Genomic DNA, 13078 nt, shown 5'->3' with positions numbered 1-13078 from the left:
CTAAATCCAATTCTACAAACCCTTATTCTAATCCTACCCATGATTGTCTAATCCCCTAACCCTAACTCAAATCCTGCTTGTTGTGGGGCATATTTTTATTACAATTTTTGAAGTGAGAAACCCTTTATTAATCTTGATGTTTTGAGATGTTCAGATCCACCTTTAATCTGGGCTATAGATTCTTTTGACAACCTACATATATAAAGGACATTGAACAGGGCAGTGTTTTTGTGGTTTTTTTTTTTTTTTTTTTTTTTTTTATTGGCCCTAATTTTTGTACAAAACAAGGATGATTTGTTTGTTTATTTGCATTTAAAACTGGTATTAGTAAGTACTTATTTCTTCAGAATTCTGGCATACACTGAATATCAGCTGTAATATCTTGCATCATGAAATCAACCAGTCCTTGATTTTCTAATTTCCCTTGTCCAACAGCGTTTATTGGGACATTCTATTAAATAGCCGTTCTGTATACAAAGATTTATTCTATGATTTGAGCTATGTTTATCCACAGAACCTGTACTAATACAACTGTTGTTTTTCTCCACTTTTACACTAATGAAGATGTGCTGGCTAACAATAGTGCTCACCTGTGTTTCCCTTTTGATTCTGACTTTTCTTCAGGGTTGATTGATACCTGTCATCTGGTGAAAGGAAGCTGCAGTTTCCCTGAGCCCAGCATGAAGAAACAAAACTAGACTCTTGTTTCCTAAAATCCCTCTTTAGTGTTAGCATTCTGTCTAAAACTCTACCTCACAGTTACCTGGTGACAACCAGGTATGCTGCTCCCCATAGTTACCTCTTTAAAGAGAGACTGAATGTGTTCTATGTATGTGCGGGAGGTGTGGGGTAAAGAGATGTCTCTGCAGACTCTTAACTCATGCTGAGATATCTTTTCTCCCTGATGAACAAGCCAGACGACATTATAGTATAGAATATAGTATATTTAGGACATGGGGAGGGGAGTTAAGAGGGTAGTAGAGGCAAGGAAAGACAGAGAGAGGCAGATAGTAGAAAAGTAGAGGGCTTGCTTGAGCATGTGTAGAAAGAGTGGAAAAGGGAATGGGAGAGAGTGGGCAATTGATGAACCTAAGATGGCAAGATAAAGAGGGAGCAAGAGATCAAAAGGGAGAGGAAGGGGTAACCAGCCACCTTTACAGGGCTCAGTCCTACCTGGCTGTTGCCAGGTAACTGGAGTGGAGTTTAGACAGAATTCTAAAGAAATAACCAGTGCATCCTTTGACTTGTGGGTCAGATTGATACCTGCACTGCACACTGAGTACTGGGCTATGGAAGCTGTTCACCTAGATTACAGGAAGAAGAAGGCAAGTGCTGTGAGGAAAGCTCAGGTAAGGTCTGGAGTCAGGTCCTGGTAGGTGCAGGATCATTGTTCTCAGAGGGGAGGAGCAGGCAGCTGAACAACCTGAGCTGCAAAGCTGGATTCTCCCACAGGGCTGGGTGGGGTGAGATTCCTCTTTGTAGACAGAAACAAAAGCTAATGGAGTGCAAACCCCTCCTGAGATCTGGAAAAGGTCTGACCCTGGCCCAGAAGCACACTTTAACCTTGAGGAGTGGTAAGACTCACTGGCCAATCAAGGCTCCCAGGCAGACCTGCCAATCAGACAAGGAGGCAGATTCTTCTGGGTGCCACTCTGCAAGTTTCCTGTTCCTGTTCAGGCTTGAATGGTCATCTGTGCCCTGCTCTGAGCTCTGTGTCGGGTGCTGTGTGGAGACCTCAGAGAAGCTCTGAAAATGAGTCATGGTGAGCACAGGATCACTGCCCACAATGGGTAGGGGCAGGCGACTAAGCAGTGGGAGCTGGGGTGCTGGGTCCTTTCTGGGGCTGCATGGGAAGCATCAGCCAGATGTGACCACCTGTGAGGTCCCTGGTGATGCTCCTCACTTGTTAGATCAGGATGTGACCCCTGGGTAACTTCACTATCTTGGCTGATTCTGAATCTGCCCAAAACATTTGGAATTCCTAGTTGTCCTAATTGTTTAGTGCCAGGAAACTTTTAGACTCAACCTTTTTTATTATTGACTGATGTATCCATTTTGTTTTATTCATCTTTAATGTCTGAGACCCTCTCTTCCTTTCCTGTTCCCTGGGTGAACCTTGTCTCTGTAGTTGTCAGAGCACAGGTAATTTCAATGCTCTGCTCTCAGGGACTTAGCAACTGCTTAAGTCATTCCCTGCCTCCATCACCTGCTGCTGTTGTCAGGTGTGCTTTATATACATGGACCACCAGCTACACAGCTCTCTCTGTTTGTTCCCTGTCTCTGTTCTCTGCACATGCCCCCTCTCTATTCTCTTTCTCTACTCTCAGGGTTTGCTCTCTGCTCCCTGTCTGTCTGCCTGTCTGCAGGTCCTAATGTGCATCTCTATTCCTTCCCCCAAACAACCTCTTTTGTACTGTATCTGTTGCATTTTAAATTTCTCATGACCTGCTGTGATAGGATAGCTTGGATTTCTTGATGACATATTTTTTTGGTTGTTATTTATTATATTCCAATGGTGGTGTCTAGGCCTCTGGGTTTGAAGTGATTATTGATTAGGTACTGATTTTTCTATTTTTCTTGTTTGGGTGGGAGTTTTGTTCCTGGGTTATTGTTTACTGTATGGATTGGCAGAGAGCCTTGGCTGAGTGTTGCCTCTTTTACTGACCTGTTTGTCTGTTATGTTCTAGAGGGAATGCTTGCTAATGTTGAAAGCTGGGAGAAGAGGTGGGCAGGAAGAGATGATTTTAGTAATCTACAAGGAGACTTTGTCATTAGCGAGGTTAGGCTGCTTCTGGTGTTTAGTACAGTACTAGAGACAACTGTGAAAATTGCATTTGGGATAACAAATAGTGTGGTAGATTTATGGAAAGCTTACCTTGTGTCCTTTCAGGCATGGCATGTGGGTGAACAGAAACTATCTGCCCAAGTGGGGGGTATGATACAGGAATGAGTCAGGAAAGGAAGGGCAAGTGGGGATTGTCTGCAGTATCTTTAGGAGGCATGCACAAGCAGAGAGATAATTTCCACTAGTATTCTTTTCCAATAATGAGGACTACTGCTATTCTGTTCTAGTAGTAAGGGCAACTGATATTAGGGTTTGCAGTAACAGACAATGAGGTAGGTCTTTGGATAAAGTACCTGTTCTACTCTCAGGCATGGCTTGCAGGGAAACAGTAGTATCTTTTGATAATAAGGGGCTTAATCAAAAAGATGAGTTTATGAAGTCCAGCCAACTCTGTTTTTGAGATTGCACACAGTCCACTTGAGCAGACATCCTATGACAAAACCTTCTTATCAACAGCCACTCAAGGTACAGCAGAAGGGTTTAGCTACATATAGATAACTCATAAACCTTAAAGAGGAAAAATAAAGTTATCCTAACCATCATAGTTGTCAGATGGTTTTGCCCCTTTGTTTGATTCTTGCAAATTATGCCAGACATGCTGTTTCTAAATAATTAAGTGGCTGACCTGTATGTTAATGCCCCAGTCTTGCTGTAGCTGCAATAAATACTCAGCACCCCTAGACTCGGTCTCTCAGTTTGGACCTAATGTGAGATTGACTGGTGCAAATCATTGTTACTGAGCTCATAATACAGACCTTTGTATATTTGCATTGCAATAGGTTCTTTGTGGTCTTTGGGGTTCCATTGACCTGGGCACAACATCTTGGTGCATGGACTGGTACCCCAAAACCCTAAGGAATCTCACCTGAAGGGTTGAAAGGCTGCCTGTTAAGATGTGTCATTGTTCTTTGTGTAAGTGGCTTGTCTGTCAGATTTGTGTCTGTGTGTCTTGGGTTTTAGATTTTTCTTTTATTTTCGGAGGGAGATGACTAAAGTGACTGTGAAACCACAGTATAGTGGATGCACCAAAGAGTTGAAGCCACAAAAAGCTTGGAGGATGTTTCAGAGCCTGGTGTAGGGGGTGGTGTGCCCATGGTATTAATTTCTGGGAAGGTTATATTAGACTTACAACTCTGGTACATGGCTGACAGCTACCTTCTTATCTTTATTTTCTCCTGTGTACAAGTGGTGGCATATGCTAGGTACACTTTACCACCTTTTGTGGCTGTCTATTTTGTGTGTGGCACTTTGTTATTCTCTGACTTAGGAAATGAGACAGATTCCATCCTAATCGATTTAGTTACTAGCCCCAAACCTTGGGTTAAATCCTTCTTAACAACAGGACCTAGACCCATTGACTAGTTCATGACAGCTCTTCGAGACAGCATCCAGGGCAAAATCAGGCTCTGTCTACCTTGTTTTACAGGGTAGAAAGACAAAGACCTCTTTTTCCACCTTCTTAACTACCCTCTGCCAAGTTCATATGTGACTCTGTAGTTTTGAACTTGGAGCTCTTATAAGATGGAGGGTCGTTCTTCATTGAGTCTAACAAATATAGCATATCTTCCTTGGACCAGAGATCCTGTCTTTTGTTCGTGACCATTTCCAGTTGTGTGGGACAATCTACTTTTCTGTCCACCTTTGAAGTATTTTAGCCTTCTCTTTGGTAGCACTGGAGTGGAAACCCAGAGTTAAAGGTGCTCATCCCAGGTCAGCACAGCTTCTGAGCTCCCCATTCCAGTGTATCCTTCCCTGCTCTGAGCCAGGTGCCCTTCCTATTTTGTCCTTGCTCAGGCACAAGTACAAATCCTAATGGGGTGGCACGGGCTCCTGTAATTGATATGGTTAAATCATTGATTTTGTGTTGTAACAACTTCCTCATTTATTATTGTGTCTGTGTCATTGTTGTTTTCAGTTCTCAGCATTTCAGAGCTACAGTCACCTGAAGGAGCCTAAATAGAGGTCATGCCCTCATCAGAATGGCTGGTTGCTATGTCTGTGAGAGATAGTGTTGATGATTGATTAGGAAGACTCTTCCACTGAGGGTGGCAATATTTCTAAGCAAGTGGTCCTGGGCTGGATGAGAGAGCAGGCTGAGCATGAGACAGTGAGCAAGCAAGAGAACAATCCAGGAGACAGTGTTTGTCCATGCTTTTTGCCTTCAGTTTCTAATCTAAGCTCCCAAAATGATGGACTGTTATCTGACAGAACCATGTACAACAGCCACTTATTACCTGAGATGCTTTTGCTCAGAGCATTCAATCACAGCAGCAGAGTAGCAAGTTAGAACAACAACAACAAAATGGTATTCAGATGTGATTATGCTGCTGGACAGAATCTATGTTCTCTTTTGAAGAAATGTGGAGAATATCAGAAACTGAGATGGCAAAATCATAGAGAGCTGTACATGGATCTTAATCAGTTGTTCTCATAGGACATGGAAGCTTGGGGTGTTGACAGTAATGCAGCCAAAGGTAGTTGAGGTTGTGCTTGTTCAGTGGAAAATCGACTCTGAGAAAACTTTAGTTAGAGGTCATTTGTGTGATATTTTTGTCAAAAATCTTCCCTACTTTTGCTTATGCCCTGAGACATTAAGTAGGGTAAAATTTAAAACTAATATGCTGATTTGTATATTTTTATTTTATTTATATGTATTGTTTCTCTTCCCATTTTTTAATATATTTCCTTATATCTCAGTTACTACCCCCTCCCCATTCCATCTTCTATAGTACCTCATCCCTGACTCCTTTTATCTCCCCAGGAAGGGTTGGGGGCCACTTGAGTATCCCCCAGTCATGTCATGTCAAGTCTCTGCAGGGTTAAGCACATCCTCTCCTACGGAGGTCAGACATGGCACACGCCTTTAATCCCAGCACTTGGGAGGCAGAGGCAGGCACCCTCTCTGACCTGGTTGCTCAACTACACGTGACTCCAGGCTCAGCCCAACAATGCTTCATCCAGGTTTCTGAGGAACTATTCCAAGGATCCCCCAATTGGGGTCGTCTTGTGGCATTCTTTGTCTTTGGGGCGTCCCTGTGTGCTGAGAGTATCGACAAAAACTTAGAGCCATTGGTGAGGCAAATACAGGATTGGATGGTGGCCTATCTAGAAATACACCTGGCTGACTGGATCCACAACAATGGCGGCTGGATGGAGTTCACAGCCCTGTACACGAACAGGGCCCTGAAAAAGACATGGTGTCTACAGGAAGGAAACTGGATGGCAGTAAAGACAATACTGATGGGAACCGTGACACTGGGGACCCTGATATCTGTAGGGATCTTTCTTACATTGGTTTTTCTTCATCTGGGCTGGTGAACTTTAGTTAGAGAAAGGGTAAATGCTGTTCAGATTTTAGTGTTATGCCATCAATATTGAACTTTAGGTCAGGAAAACAAAAGTTATGATGATACTGAAGTTTAAAATTTCTAAAAATTAACCAGGCGGTGGTGGTGCATGCCTTTAATTCCAGAACTTGGGAGGCAGAGGCAGGTGGATTTCTAAGTTCAAGGCGAGCCTGGTCTACTGAGTGAGTTCCAGGACAGCCAAAGGTTATACAGAGAAACCCTGTCTCGAAGAAACAAAAAACAAAACAAACAAAAAAAAAAAAACAAAAAACAAAAAAAAAGAAAGAAAAACCAAAAAAATAAAAAAATAAAATAAAATAATTTCTAAAAATTTACGTTAGAAGTGGGGTGGGAGCGGGCCTATGAATAGTTAAGTTTTTATGATTATTCTTTATTTTTTTTCTTTTCCTTTTTTCCTTTTTTTTTCTTTTTTCTTTTTTATCCTATTTTTCTTTCTTTTTTCTTTTTTCTTTTTCTTTTTTTTGCATTTTTCTTTTTTTATTATTTTTTCTTTTTTCTCTTTCTTTTTTCTCATTTTTCTTTTTTTATTCTTTTTTCTTTTTTCTCTTTCTTTTTCTTTCTTTTTTTTCTTTTCTTTTCTATTTTCTTCTTTCTTCAGGGCACTCAATCCTAATATTGTTCTTTCCAAATCCCTGTTTGCCCACATGAAAGCGTTCGAAGTTTAAAATTTCTAAAAATTTACGTTAGAAATGGGGTGGGAGCGGGCCTATGAATAGTTAAATTTTTATGATTAAAAACCTAATGAAATATTAACAATATGGTAAGGCCTTTGCATGTCATAGTTCTTTACACACACACAAAGAAATCACACTAGAGAGTATCCTCATTAATGTAATCACTGGGGGAAAACTGACAATTCACTTTTATCTGCAAATACATAATAGAACACATTCAAGAGAGTGACTCAGTGTCATCAAGGTGCTACACCCTTGCACTGCACAGTCATTACCCATTACATAAAAGAACACATACTGGAGAGAAACTGAATGTCATGAATGAGGTAAAGCCTTTCCAGGACACAGTTATCTGTGAATACACAAAAGAAAATGTGCAGAGTGAAATTTATGAATGTAGTCAATGTGATAAAGCCTTTGCATGTCACTGTACTATCCAAACACTTAAAGGAACACACGCTTTAGAGAAACCTTACAGATGTAATGAACATGGTAAAGCCTATGCATATCTCTGTAGTCTCCAAAGACATAAAAGAACACAAACTGAGCAGAAACCTTTTGATTGTTCTAAAGTTAGGAAATCGTTTACATGCCACAGTGGTTTCTGAATACAGAAATGAACACATATGAGAGAGAAACCATCTGAAAGTAATTAACATGTTAAAGCCTCTGCACGTCCTAATCATATTTAAATGCATGAAAGAATTCATAGTTGAAGCAAACTGTGGTGATTTAAATTTTCTTGACCCTAAAAAGTGGCAGTATTAAGAGATGTGCCTTGCGCACACCTTTAATCCCAGCACTTGGGAGGCAGAGCCAGGTGGATTTCTGAGTTCAAGGCCAGCCTGGTCTACAGAGTGAGTTCCAGGACAGCCAGTTCTACACAGAGAAACTCTGTCTCGAAAAAAAACCAAAAAAAAAAAAAAAAGAGAGAGAGATGTGCCTTGTGGGAGTAGATGTTACCTTTTTGAAGGAAGTGAATTACTATTGTTGTGGTCTCTGGAGCTCAGGCCAGTACAAAACAGACCCTCCTACCACTTGGCTGGAAGACAGTCTCTTCTTTGATGCCTTCTCATGAAGATGCAGAACTCTCAGCTCCTATAGCATCATGGCTACCTGCATGCTGACATTGTGCCTGCTATGATGGCAATGGACTAAACATTTGAAAGTGTAAGACAGACTGAATTAACTATTTGCCTTTAAATCAGTTGCCTTGGTCACAGTGTCTCTTCTTAGCAATGGAAATTCTAAGACAGAAGTTGGTACCCCAGACTTAAGTATTTTTATTGGTAGGCCTGACCATGTTTTTGTTGGAAGCAATGTGGATTTTTAGACTTTGGATTTGTACATGCATTAAGTGAACTCCATGGGCCATCCTAGTAGAACACATATGACCTAAGGGTGGTTTGAACTTTGCATAGAATTTTTATAATGTTTTGCTGAAGAATGCTGCTGTGTTTTGCTCTCATCTGAAGGTAAACAGGTTTATTTTGTTAACTGGATTGACAAAGGAAGTCTCATGAAAGCCAAGCATAGCTTTTGGCCTGTGCTTACTCTCATAGTGATTGTTTTGATCATGCTTAGTAATCTTAGAAAGGAAAAATATGAAATGTTATCTTCAAAGAGAAAATATCACCAGGAAGTTGAATGAAGCTAAATCCTATGATCAAAGACACACAATGGCATTAAAGAAATGGTGATATTATGGCAAGATTCCATTCACCTAAACATATGGATGTGAAGTTGTATGGATGAGAACTGTATAATGTTAGGCATTATTATTAACTGGTTATTGTTTTTATGTGGACATAAGAGGATAAAAGTATGTGTCAAATTGACAATTGAAAGATTGTGATTACTATACTGGGTTTTCAATTTAAAATCTAAAAGTATATAGGATATGCTTAGGTGGTCCAGGTGTGGTGGTACATACCTTAAATCCCAGGAGATGAACATCAAGCAGATTTCTGATTCATGTCTTCCTGGTACAGAACAAGTTTTAGTTAATAAAAAGCTTAGGTATGGGCAAAGTGTTACACACGTATTATTCAACATTCAGAAGACAGAGCCATGCAGATCTGAGTTCAAGATTCATCTACAGAGCAAGTTCAAGGACAGCAGAGCTGAGGCAGTGAAGGTGTTGAAAACTAGAAAGCTGGTGATGATGTAATAGAAGGGGCGATGTTTGGGCCCCAGCAGGCAGAGGAACTCAGTAGCTTTGTCCTTGTGGCTCTGCTTTTAGAGGAAAGAATAGAAGGGATGACTGAGACCATTGATGGTGGTTGGCTGTAGTTAGAAGAAAATAATAATAATAATAATAATAATAATAATAATAATAATAATAATAATCAATGCTGATCTATAATGAATAAACAGTAATCAATAATTACCAATACTGATTGATAACCAATAATGATCAATAGTTGATGGCACACACCATTTATCCCAGCACTTGGGAGGCAGAGGCAGGTGGATTTCTGGGTTCGAGGCCAGCCTGGTCTACAGAATGAGATCCAGACAGCCAGGGCTATACAGAGAAACCCTGTCTTTTAAAACCAAAAAACAAACAAACAAACAAACAAAAACCTACAGGTTCCCACGGCCCCCAGAGTAAAAGATGAAGTTCTTACAAAAATCCATCCATCTCTTCCTCCCTCCCTTTCCACACTCCTCACTCTGGCCAGGACCCATTCTGTTCTCTTACCTCAGAGCCTGAATTCAGCCTCGTTGTTCAGTCTACCTGAGTATTCTTTCCTCAGATCTCCATACCGCCAATTCGCCTGCCTCTTAACTGTCATTCAGATGTCTCCTTCTCTGGGATGTCCCCACCACATTCTCACCACTTTCTGCTTCTCCAACCCACTTATTCCCCAAACACAAGGGAACATGTCTTTTTACTACAGAAACTGTTTATGATGTCAACCGACTAGAAACCACCTTCAGAAGGGCAAAGGTGTATCTGTCCGGTTCCCTGCCACATTTCCACATCCAAGAACAGAACTCTACATGTATGTGGGGAGGGGCAGCGGCAGGGGGTCTGCACATTTTTCTGCATCAGTGAGTGAAGGCAGGCAGGCCTGGAGGTAATTTCCCTTAGCTACCATCTTGATTTTCTTAGAGGGGATAGGTAGGCTGAAGGTTATTCCCTACTCAGCAGAGACCCCAGATGCCCTGGCTCTTCCACTGGGATGTAGGATAGGTGTCCCTTGTCCTAACTCTGCACTTCACCTGCTTTCTTCATTTAGGCTGCAATGAGGCCCTATATGGCTAACCTGGACCAGCAGAAAGTGCCAGGGAGGAGGCCAAACAGGATGCCAAGCCTGAAGGCCTCCACTGAGCTACAGTGGGAGAGCTGAGGTGAGGATTGATGTGTTCTTCAAAAGGTTCAGAGAAGACAAGCCCTTTGAACCCCCTGACACCAGTTACATGCCTCCAGCCACTTTGATCTCCCATTCCCTACTCTGAACCAAGAAGATCCACCCCCCAAGTGATGTCTACTCCAGCGGTTAGGGCCAAGCAGCTGTTCCACCATGCCTCAGGTAGGCTCCCCACATGCAAGGCAGACAGCTCATACTGCTATTTTAAGTTCCGCAGGCACTCACAGTGACACAGGAGGGTCTGTGAGCAAATTCAACATTAATTCTGAATCTGTTGTGTGCCAGGTGAGGCAGGAGCATGTTCCCTGACAAGATGCAGTTTTTGGAAGAGTTGGCACTTCAACTAATCCCTGCAGAATGGCTCTAATCCCACCAGGATAAAGGCTTTCCAAGCTAATGGGCCATGTGACTAAAGGCACAAAGGCAGGTAATTTACAGACCCATGCAGGAAACAGAGACTTGGCTCCTACTTGGAAACATATGTCTATGAGGCAAAGGCAGGCCAAGGTGAAATTCTGAAGAGCCTTGTGCTATATTGAGGAGTCTGAAAACAAGCAACAGGGACCCTCTGAAGGTTCCAGGGTGGCAGTATGACATGACTCGAGAGATGCTTGGGGAAGGAGACTCTGACCACAGCAGTGGACAATGGGGTGGTCACTTCAGTGGTTCTCTTCTGAGGGAAGCATCAGACGGGGAGAGTGTTCACAGACTGCACTGAGGGAGGGCTCTGATGGGTAGCAGGGATGCAGGAAACTGTTTCTTGGGATGCACTACAATTTATCTTAATTAGGTTGAGCTGAGGAAAGCAAGAGGAGGGAATTCTGTGCAGGCACTGGAAAGCTGCCAACTCCTAGAGCCCGTGTTGTGATCTGATGCTGACAGCCCTTGATCTCTTCAATTTCTCTTCTTTCTTTCTTTCTTAATTTTTTGAGATAGAGGAGGGGAGTGGGGGAGATGAGAGAGACACAATAGAATGGCTCAGAGAACAAAAGCTCTGGTTCCTTTTGGTGCCTCACTTTTATCAGGGGGTGCAGCTCTCTCAGTACCCTATAATCACAGTGCAGGCAGGGATGCAGCCAGTGACTTACCATTCAGGCATGGATGCGTCCTGGACAGCAGGTCCTCCTGCCAGTGTCTGCCAGCTCAGATCTGATCCACAGGATGGGAAAGGAGGCCTGAGAGTGGAGGGGTTTGGGCCAAGGTCCAGCTGGTCCTCTGTGATCTCATCTACTATGTGTCCGAGGACCGTGCTAGTTTTTAAACTTCATAGAATGCTCGAGGAACTATTAGTCTTGCCACTTTGCAGATGGAGTAACTGGGGTTCAGAGGTTAAAGAGATCATTCAAAGACATGAAGCCAAGACTGAACTGGATCTCTTTAGCTTCAAAACCTAAGTCCTTAACCTATGCCACACTGACCTGATAAGAGGAAACACACCCTGCCCACATGCCAGCTTGCCCATAGGCTTCCTGGGAGAGAAACACATCAAGGGAACCAGTCTTACAGTCCTGGGTTGGATTGGCCAGCTCTCAGTTAAACAGGCCCAGGGCCAGGCCCCTCCTCTTCTGTCCCACTTTGTCACTCACCAACTATCACTCTTCCCATGCCATCACTGGATCCCTGGATTCCAGTGATTGCTGGAGGTCATGTTCAAGTCTCACCTTGATTCTGTCCCAACAAGGTGATAGAGCCAGTGGTTCCCCCTGCTGTACTTGGCTCTATCTTGGAAGGATGCTGCACTGGGCTGTACCCAGGTGATCAATACACATGCTGCAGGCTATAGCCCAGACAAAAGACCCAGAGGGCTCACAACCACAAAAGCCAAGGGTCTTTGTGCAGTCAGCCCCTCCCTACTAATAAAAAAAATTAGAAAGCACCACTAAGTCCTAAACCAAACACTATAGGAAAACAAAGACACCAAATAATAAGACCAAATAATGAAAATTAAAATAGTAAATACTGCAATCTTTTCCTCCTTCACTTCCTCCCATTTGACTAAGATGCTATAGAGAATTAAGGACAGGGTTTCTCTGTGTAGCCCTGGCTGTCCTGGAACTCACTCTGTAGACCAGGCTGGCCTCAAACTCAGAAAGCTGCCTGCCTCTGCCTCCCAAGTGCTGGGATTAAAGGTGTGAGCCACCACGGCCCAGCAAGAGTTCTACATCTTGATCTATAAGCAGCACTAGGAGACAGTGTCCACAATGGGCATAGCTTGAACATCTATTAAAACCTCAAGGCACAACTCCACAGTGACACACTTCCTCCAACATGGCCACACATACTCCGACAAGGCCACACCTCCTAATAGTGCAGCTCCTTATGGGACAAGCATTCAAACACATGAACCCATGGGGGCCATTCCTATTCAAACCATCACAGTAGATAAGTCTTCAGACAGGAATATCATAGATAAAACTATATATAACTTAAAATTTCCAGATATCTTCACCAACCCACAAGACAAACTACTCAACAACAGCAGAGATTAGACCCAGGAAGAGTAGATAGAACTGGTAGAAGAGACAGCAAAAACAAAGGGTAATTAGTTTATACCCTTTCCAGAATATGGCCCTCTCCTGACATCTTTTACAAAACCAAATGTTTTATGCTGTGTATGTACCCTTTCTCAAGCAAGAAAGAACATAAGATCCTTTCTTGGGAAAATCACAAGCATGAACCCCAAAAGACCTCAGGGCCAACCCTAATCCTGAGTCCCTGCATGAAGACCCTGAGAGATAAAGTGAAGCCTAGGTCACTCTATGGACTCCAAGATGTTGGAGGTGACAAAGTTGTGAGACATCTGCCAGGGAGATT

Source organism: Arvicanthis niloticus, chromosome Y, assembly GCF_011762505.2.
Source record: "Arvicanthis niloticus isolate mArvNil1 chromosome Y, mArvNil1.pat.X, whole genome shotgun sequence".
NCBI classification, from domain to species: Eukaryota; Metazoa; Chordata; class Mammalia; order Rodentia; family Muridae; genus Arvicanthis; species Arvicanthis niloticus.
This window is presented reverse-complemented; position numbering follows the sequence as displayed.